Source organism: Cucurbita pepo, chromosome 18 (genome assembly GCF_057944985.1).
Source record: "Cucurbita pepo subsp. pepo isolate OVF chromosome 18, ASM5794498v1, whole genome shotgun sequence".
NCBI classification, from domain to species: domain Eukaryota; kingdom Viridiplantae; phylum Streptophyta; class Magnoliopsida; order Cucurbitales; family Cucurbitaceae; genus Cucurbita; species Cucurbita pepo.
In genome coordinates this window covers 5,783,862-5,791,069 of record NC_141815.1, presented here as the reverse complement: position 1 = coordinate 5,791,069, position 7,208 = coordinate 5,783,862, and the positions used below count along the sequence as shown (strand labels likewise).

Below are 7,208 nucleotides of genomic sequence, written 5' to 3'. Positions count from 1 at the left end.
GTGTGACCATGGAGGTAATTGTTGAATGAATTGCACGTTATGAAATGACATGTTAAAAGCATGGAGCGTTATGTTATGTTTTCTAAATTGTATGTATACAACATGTTATGAAGGACATGATATCATGATAAATGAAATGAAATGTAACCCCGTTAGGATTATATTATACGTAGAGTGAAAAATGAGAAATGAGATGTTAAGCGTGGAAGATAATAGCGGGGTTATATTCATTAATGACAAAAGAAGAAATGTTGGGGACCTCATGAATTATGTGTGCTCATGCATTTAGGGGGATACCCCTATTCAACCACGAGGGTACGGACGCATACATCCAATGGCAGGACAACGATCGTTATGTTTTGCATAGCGCTGCCATGACAGTTACTAGTTCTAACGGGTGTTCGGCTTAAGGAGCTCCTAGAGTATGCTCTCCCGACAAGGAAAGTGGCCCAATGGTGTGCGAACTGACTAGTGAGCCCATACTCACATGTATGGGCTGTGTGTAGAGTATATGGCACACGTTCAAATTACTCGTTAGGACAGTACCGTAGGAAAATAGATTGAAAGGATAGGTCCCGTCATTGCATTCGCATGTTCTTGCATTTAACCTCCAATAGTGGAGTCACTTACTGAGTATTTCTTTAAATACTCAAGCCATGTGCTACTACATTTTTCAGGTTAAGGCAAGACATTCCTGTATGGCCGACGACGACATCGCAACTTGAGACCATGGCACATGCATAGGATAGTGGTATTTATTTTCTTAGACTTAGGCTAGAATAGGATGTTTTTAACTTAAACGCTTATTATTTTATTTAGTCTTTTGTTGTGTCATTTTAAAGATGTTTTCGAAACAAGTAAGTCTATGGCTGTGTTTTAAGATAAAAGTTATGTTTTATGGAATTTAAATAAAGTCTTCCTCATTCAATGTTTATGGTACGTATACAGTAGCGACCTTAAATTAAATAGAAAATTTTGGATCGTTACATATATGGTTAGGATATGGGTAGAAAAGGATAGGTTTGTGATAGATCGATGGAATGATAGTGTTGAGATACGTTCCAGTGATGATATGACTAAGGTACGTTCACGTAACGATATAACTGTGATAGGTATAAGAACGTTAAGGCTATGATAAGTTAGGGAATGATATGACCACAAAGTGTTTACTATATGACATGTTTATGATATGATATATTGTGATGTGATATGTTATGTTTAGATGGTTTTGTGTGACCATTAAGGTAATTATTGTATGAATGGTACGTTATGAAAAGACATGTTAAAAGCATGGAGCATTAGTTATGTTTTCTAAATTGTATGTATACAGCATGTTATGAATGACATATATCACGATAAATGAAATGAAATGTAACCCCGTTAGAATTATGTATGATACGTAGAATGAAAAATGAGAAATGACATGTTAAGCATGAAAGATGATAGTGGGGTTATATTTATTACTGATAAGAGTAGAAATGTTGGGGACCTCATGCATTATGTGTGCTCATACATTTAGGGGATACCCCTATTCCATCACGAGGGTAGCGCTGTCGTGACGGTTACTAGTTCTAACAGGTGTCCGGCCTAAGGAGCTCCCAGAGTATACTCGCCCAACAAGGAAAGTGGCCTAGCAGTGTGCGAACTGACTGGTGAGCCCATACTCGCACGTATGGGCTATGTGTAGAGTATATGGTACACATCCAAATTACCCGTTAGGACAGCACCGTAGGAAAATAGATTGAAAGGATAGGTCCCATCATCTCATTTGCATGTGATTGTTGCATTTAACCTCAATAGTGGGGTCACTTACTAAGTATTTCTTTAAATACTCAAGCCATGTGTACTACATTTTTCAGGTTAAGGCAAGACATTCATGTACGGCTGATGACGATATCACAACTTGAGACTATGGTAGATGCATCGGATAGTATTTATTTTCTTTGAGTTTAGTCTTTTGTTGTGTCATTTTAAAGATGTTTTCGAAACACGTAAGTCCATGGCTGTGTTTTAAGATAAAGGATGTGTTTTATAGAATTTAAATGAAGTCTTCCGCATTCAATGATTAGGATATGTGTACAATAGCGACTTTAAATTAAGTAGAAAATTTCGGGTCGTTACAAAAAGTCGTTTTATATAGAAAGAGAAGGGTTGAATATAGGAATATAAAGAGTCTTATAACATTTCCATTGAAGATGTAATAACTTCCTTGTCGGAAATTGCGCACCTTTTCCGGCGAGAATAAATTCATAGCATAATATCTCTTAATTTTTGGCACCAAAAATAAAATCTCAACATAAAATCTAAAAAAAATAAAATTCCAATCCTTAAACATACACAAACGAATAGAAGCTCGAAATTTATGTATATAATACAATATGATATAAATATATAATAGTTTAGTTTTGTATCTCAGCGATCAACGATGACATGTTATGTAACGATCCGAAATTTTCTACTTAATTTAAGGTCGCTACTGTATACGTACCCTAAACATTGAATGCGGAAGACTTCATTAAAATTCCATAAAACATACTTTATCTTAAAACACAGCCATGGACTTACGTGTTTTGAAAACATCTTTAAAACGACACAACAAAAGACTAAATAAAATAAATAAGCGTAAGTTAAAATAAATACCACTATCCGATGCATGTGTGTTTAGGGATTAACCTAGACTAAATAAAAGTAAATTGATCATATATACCCTCAATTCCTAATTAGAGGCGTGGATTAACCTAGTCTGATTACTACGAATGAAAAGAAAGAAAGAAAGAATAGGAGAAGAGAGATAAAAGAAGATGATCGTTTAGGGATTATAAGAGAGAGAGATAAAACAAGAATTGTTTGGTGGTCTTGGAAGAACTATTCTTGTCTTTTTAATCACTCAATTCTGTCAAGAATCAAGGAAGAACGAAATGTATGATTTTTGGGTTCTTCATTTAAACTTTCCTTCAAATTCGAGAGCTTTCCTTGGAATTAAGTTTTGAATTTTTAGTATGGTTATATTGGAGGAATTTTGCATAAGTTTCATGAAGGAAGTTGGAGTTGATTCAGACCCGAAGGTGGCATTCTCATAAACATCTAGTGGCTGAAAATATTTGTCAATTTTTTGTTTTTGATGATGTTCGAACTCGATTATTTGTTGTTGTGATTGACAAAAAATTATACCTTTGTAACGATCAATTAAAAGTTTACGATTTTCGTGAAGAAACTAAGTTGATTTGAATTGTGGAGAGAAAGTTATAAAATTAAAGAAAATATATATATAAAAAAAGAATAAAAAACTGGTTTGGAAGTTTAGGAATTTTGACGAAGGAGTTGAATGCATAGGTTATTGTATGTGAGAGAAAGATTCCAGGAATTTTGGAGCTCCTAACATGCGAAGAAGCTTGCTCGGGAAGACACACGTCATCCAAGTAAGTAACCACACGAACTTTAGGCAAATAGTACTTGTAGGTATCGCTAGGACGTGTTAACACACAAACATTCCTTACCTTAGGTGGTTAGATAATGCATGTTAAAGACTAAAGGTTGTTTTTGGGTGAGTGTATACTTATGTATGTTAGAAAATTATCGTTATGCCCCTAGGTTGAGATTTGTGAGAACCATGCTATTTTATGTATTATGCAATGCTAGAAAGAAAATATGCATGACTAGAATATGAGTTGAGAAATATGGATGAGTGTGGTGGTATGCATGATGAAAAAAATTATAAAAATTTTCCTATGATAAGATTTGTGATGAGTGATGTTTTATATGTTTAATGTTATGTCAGAAAAGAGGATGGGTTAACGTTGTCTGTGTTTTAGGTAATTAATGAATGTTATCTCTCCGACGAGCTTGTTTTGCTTGTATGTGTGCATGATATAATATGTGTTAGCTTCAGGTGTTTGACTATTTGTTCTCCCAGTGGAGTGTGTTTATCTGCAAAGAAGCAGGGTGTTAAAGTTAGGTTGGCTAGACAATGACTTAGGTCAGGACACCTCTAGTAGACTGAGCACCTAAAGATCGTGAGTGACGGTCAGAGGGTCTAGACCCTGATTCTCCTAAACTAAGAAAGACTCGAAAACTAAAAATAAAAAAGCCTAAAGTCAAAAGTCCGCGTTAAGTCATCTAGCCGCCTTATGAACCCAAAGAACCTCCTCAGCTCCCAGGTATGACCAAGATGAAGTTTAAATTATGGATTATGTGCTTAGGTAATTGATAGGTATATCTCCCTAGAAAAGGAAGCATGAAATAACTCAATTAAGATTAGGTTGCTACGACTAGTGCGGTTTACTCGTTGACTTAGGTCAAAACGTTTACAGTACACCCTGCACCCCAAGATCAAAGGATGAGATTTGAGTGCACCTAGAGACTTGGATTTGCCTTGTGGAGCTAATCTTGAGCACCCTGGAAATGAGAGATGAGATTTAAACTTCCTAGAAGTCCTTAAGAACGTAGCAGACCTCCACGATAACCAAGGACAACCAAAGTACTTCTCCAGGCTGATAACAGTGTAACGGTGTCTACAGATCCGCCACTACCCATTCGAATCTGGTGGCGAACTAAGCACATGCCAACTATGATAATGTGAGCTTCAGCTTTGTGGAATGACCCGTGGTCTCCTGAACAGGCCACTATGTTGTAAACCTCTTCTTGAGAGGGGAGTATAGGTCCACGTCGGATAACCTATTAGCTAACCAGGACACGGGGATCATATCCCTCAAGCTTAGGTGACTCTATGGTCTTGAGGGATGGGCTAGCCAACCTCCATCACCCTACTCGTCACTCTCGTTCTACAACAATGCAATTACCTGAAACTATTTTTAACACTGGGTGAGTATTAAAAATATTCAATAAGATTGTAACGACCCTAAAGTTCCACGTAAGTCGCCACTAACGTCTCATGCTCATCTATAATGTCTCATTGCTCATTTATAATGCAGAAATATAACTCTTACATGAACACCATTTGTAATGTAAACTTCGAAAAATGCTTAATTAAAACTCCTTAAGGTAGCCTTTTCCTGATCTTAATGAGCTTCATCCCATAATTTCTTCAGTTTACACGATTGTTTGATTAAACGTGTGACTAGGTTTGATTGGTTCTGGCGGGGCTTGAACCCACGACCTTCGACTCATAAGACCAACGCTCTAACCAACTGAGCTACAGAACCTTGGATGCTTTTCTTAAATAAATGTTTGAATGAAAATAATATCCTCGAACTCTTTTTTTTTCTCCAACTTTAATTGATAAGCTAATACATTGTAGAACTCAAAAGGGTTTTTCTACCATCTTTTATAAAAGAATACCTATTCAAATAACCATCATGCATGGCCTTCCTATCAAATTGCGAATGTCGGCCTAGCAATATGCCTCCAGCAAGTATGGGTAGCACATCACAAAGAACTTTATCTTTATGTTTCCCCAAAGTAAAAGATATTAAACTTGAGAAACTACCTTTATTGTTCCACTATCATTGAGACATTGAAGCTTGTAAGGTTTAGGATGGTGTTGAGTTGGAATTTGCAACCTTTTGATCAACATGGTACTTAATACATTGGTGCAACTTTCACTATCAATAACAAGACTACAAGGAGTCCCCTTGACTAAACACCTTGTGTGAAATAGGTTGTCTCTTTGATCATCAACATTATTCTCCGTAACTTGAGTTTTAAGAAGTCTTCTCAACAAGTGTCAAATGACTCCCATCTTCCAATTCTTCATCCTTCTCTTTGTTTTCTTCTTCAACTAGCTCATCCTAATCACTTTCCTCAGTATCTGTGACAACTTGTCCATTCTTGATGGTCATGACTCTCTTGTTAGGATCATCACCACTAATATGACCAATTTCTTGACATTTCCAAGATTTGATGTCTGTATTTCTTTCTCGAACCTCCTTGTATTCCTCAACTTTCTCTTTACCCTTTGAGGTCTCAACTTTGTTCTTTTTGTCAAGCTCATACTTTCCTCTAACCTTAAAATCTATCTTTTCAATATTTGCATCCTTTTTCCAAGTGTTGAAAGTTGTAGACTTAGGAATAACATACCTCTTGGAGTTCTTCTCCCAAGCTAGTTGCCCTTCGATTTTGACAGCAAGGTGTAACAATTCTTGCATATCAAAGTACGCTTGCCTATCCACTTGATGAGCAAGTTGTGTGTTTAACCCACCAAGGAATCTGGCCATTATATCATCGTTGACTTCATCAATGCATGCTCTCTTCATAAAGACCTCCATTTCTTTGTAATATTCTTCAACACTCTTGGATCCATATTGCATTGTATACAGTTTTTCCTAGAGTACTCGAGAATAATGCTTAGGAATGTACATTTTTCTCATTAATAACTTCAATTCCTCCCACATTTCAATTGGTTCTTCATAATTTCTCCTCCACTCTGATATCAAAGATGTCCAACATAATTACGTAATCACAAAATTCAGTTATAGAAAGCTTCAACTTTATTTCTTCACTGAAATTGTTGCAATAAAAAACATACTCAATTTTGCTCTCATATTGCAAATACTCTTCTAGATCAGATCTCCCATAGAAAGTTGGAAGCTTTACTCCCTTGACTCCTCCTTCTTCTCCTCTCTTATATTGAAACTCTCTCTCTTCTTTTTTGTGCTAAAATTTCTCTACCCCTTGTTCTACCTCTTCCTCTCCCTCAACCGACATCTCCATCTTCCCCTAGGACTATGTCCCGCTAAAAGGGTGAAAGAACAATATCAACACAATGGTTCCAAATTTAGATGATTTAGAAAAAAATGTCAATTGGAGTTTATTTGATATTCAAATAAACATGCAAATTGTCTAATGACAAGGATTTATAACCACAATATTAAGAACAATATGATTGGATTTTTTTTTTTTTTAAGATCTAAATATGATCTACAGTAATAAAATGAGAATAAAGTGAGAAGATTACAAAGAAGGGTTGAACTCGCAGCAACAGAATAAATGGACAGATTTGAAGAAAAGAAAAACAATAGCATAAACGAAAAATAAAATGAATTCTAGAGTAGGCCACTAAGATGCAACCTAGGCTATGATATCAAATTGATAAGGCAACCCTAATCCCAACAATTCATGTTTTTGTGGGAGCAAAAACGGTTGAATCAATAAAATTAACACCTCCTTGTACAAAATTCGGATAAACCAAGATATAATGCTAGAATTAGATTACTTCTTAAGATCAAAGATCTAGAGCTCAGATGCAATCT

At 35.8% G+C, this 7,208-nt stretch overlaps 1 non-coding gene across 1 annotated transcript; it reads right to left on the bottom strand.

The window, feature by feature from the left end:
* Positions 1-5,088: 5,088 nt before the first annotated feature.
* TRNAI-UAU (transfer RNA isoleucine (anticodon UAU)) lies at positions 5,089-5,162 on the bottom strand. Its single transcript has one exon. It is a non-coding gene; the product is annotated as a tRNA-Ile (tRNA).
* Positions 5,163-7,208: the final 2,046 nt, after the last annotated feature.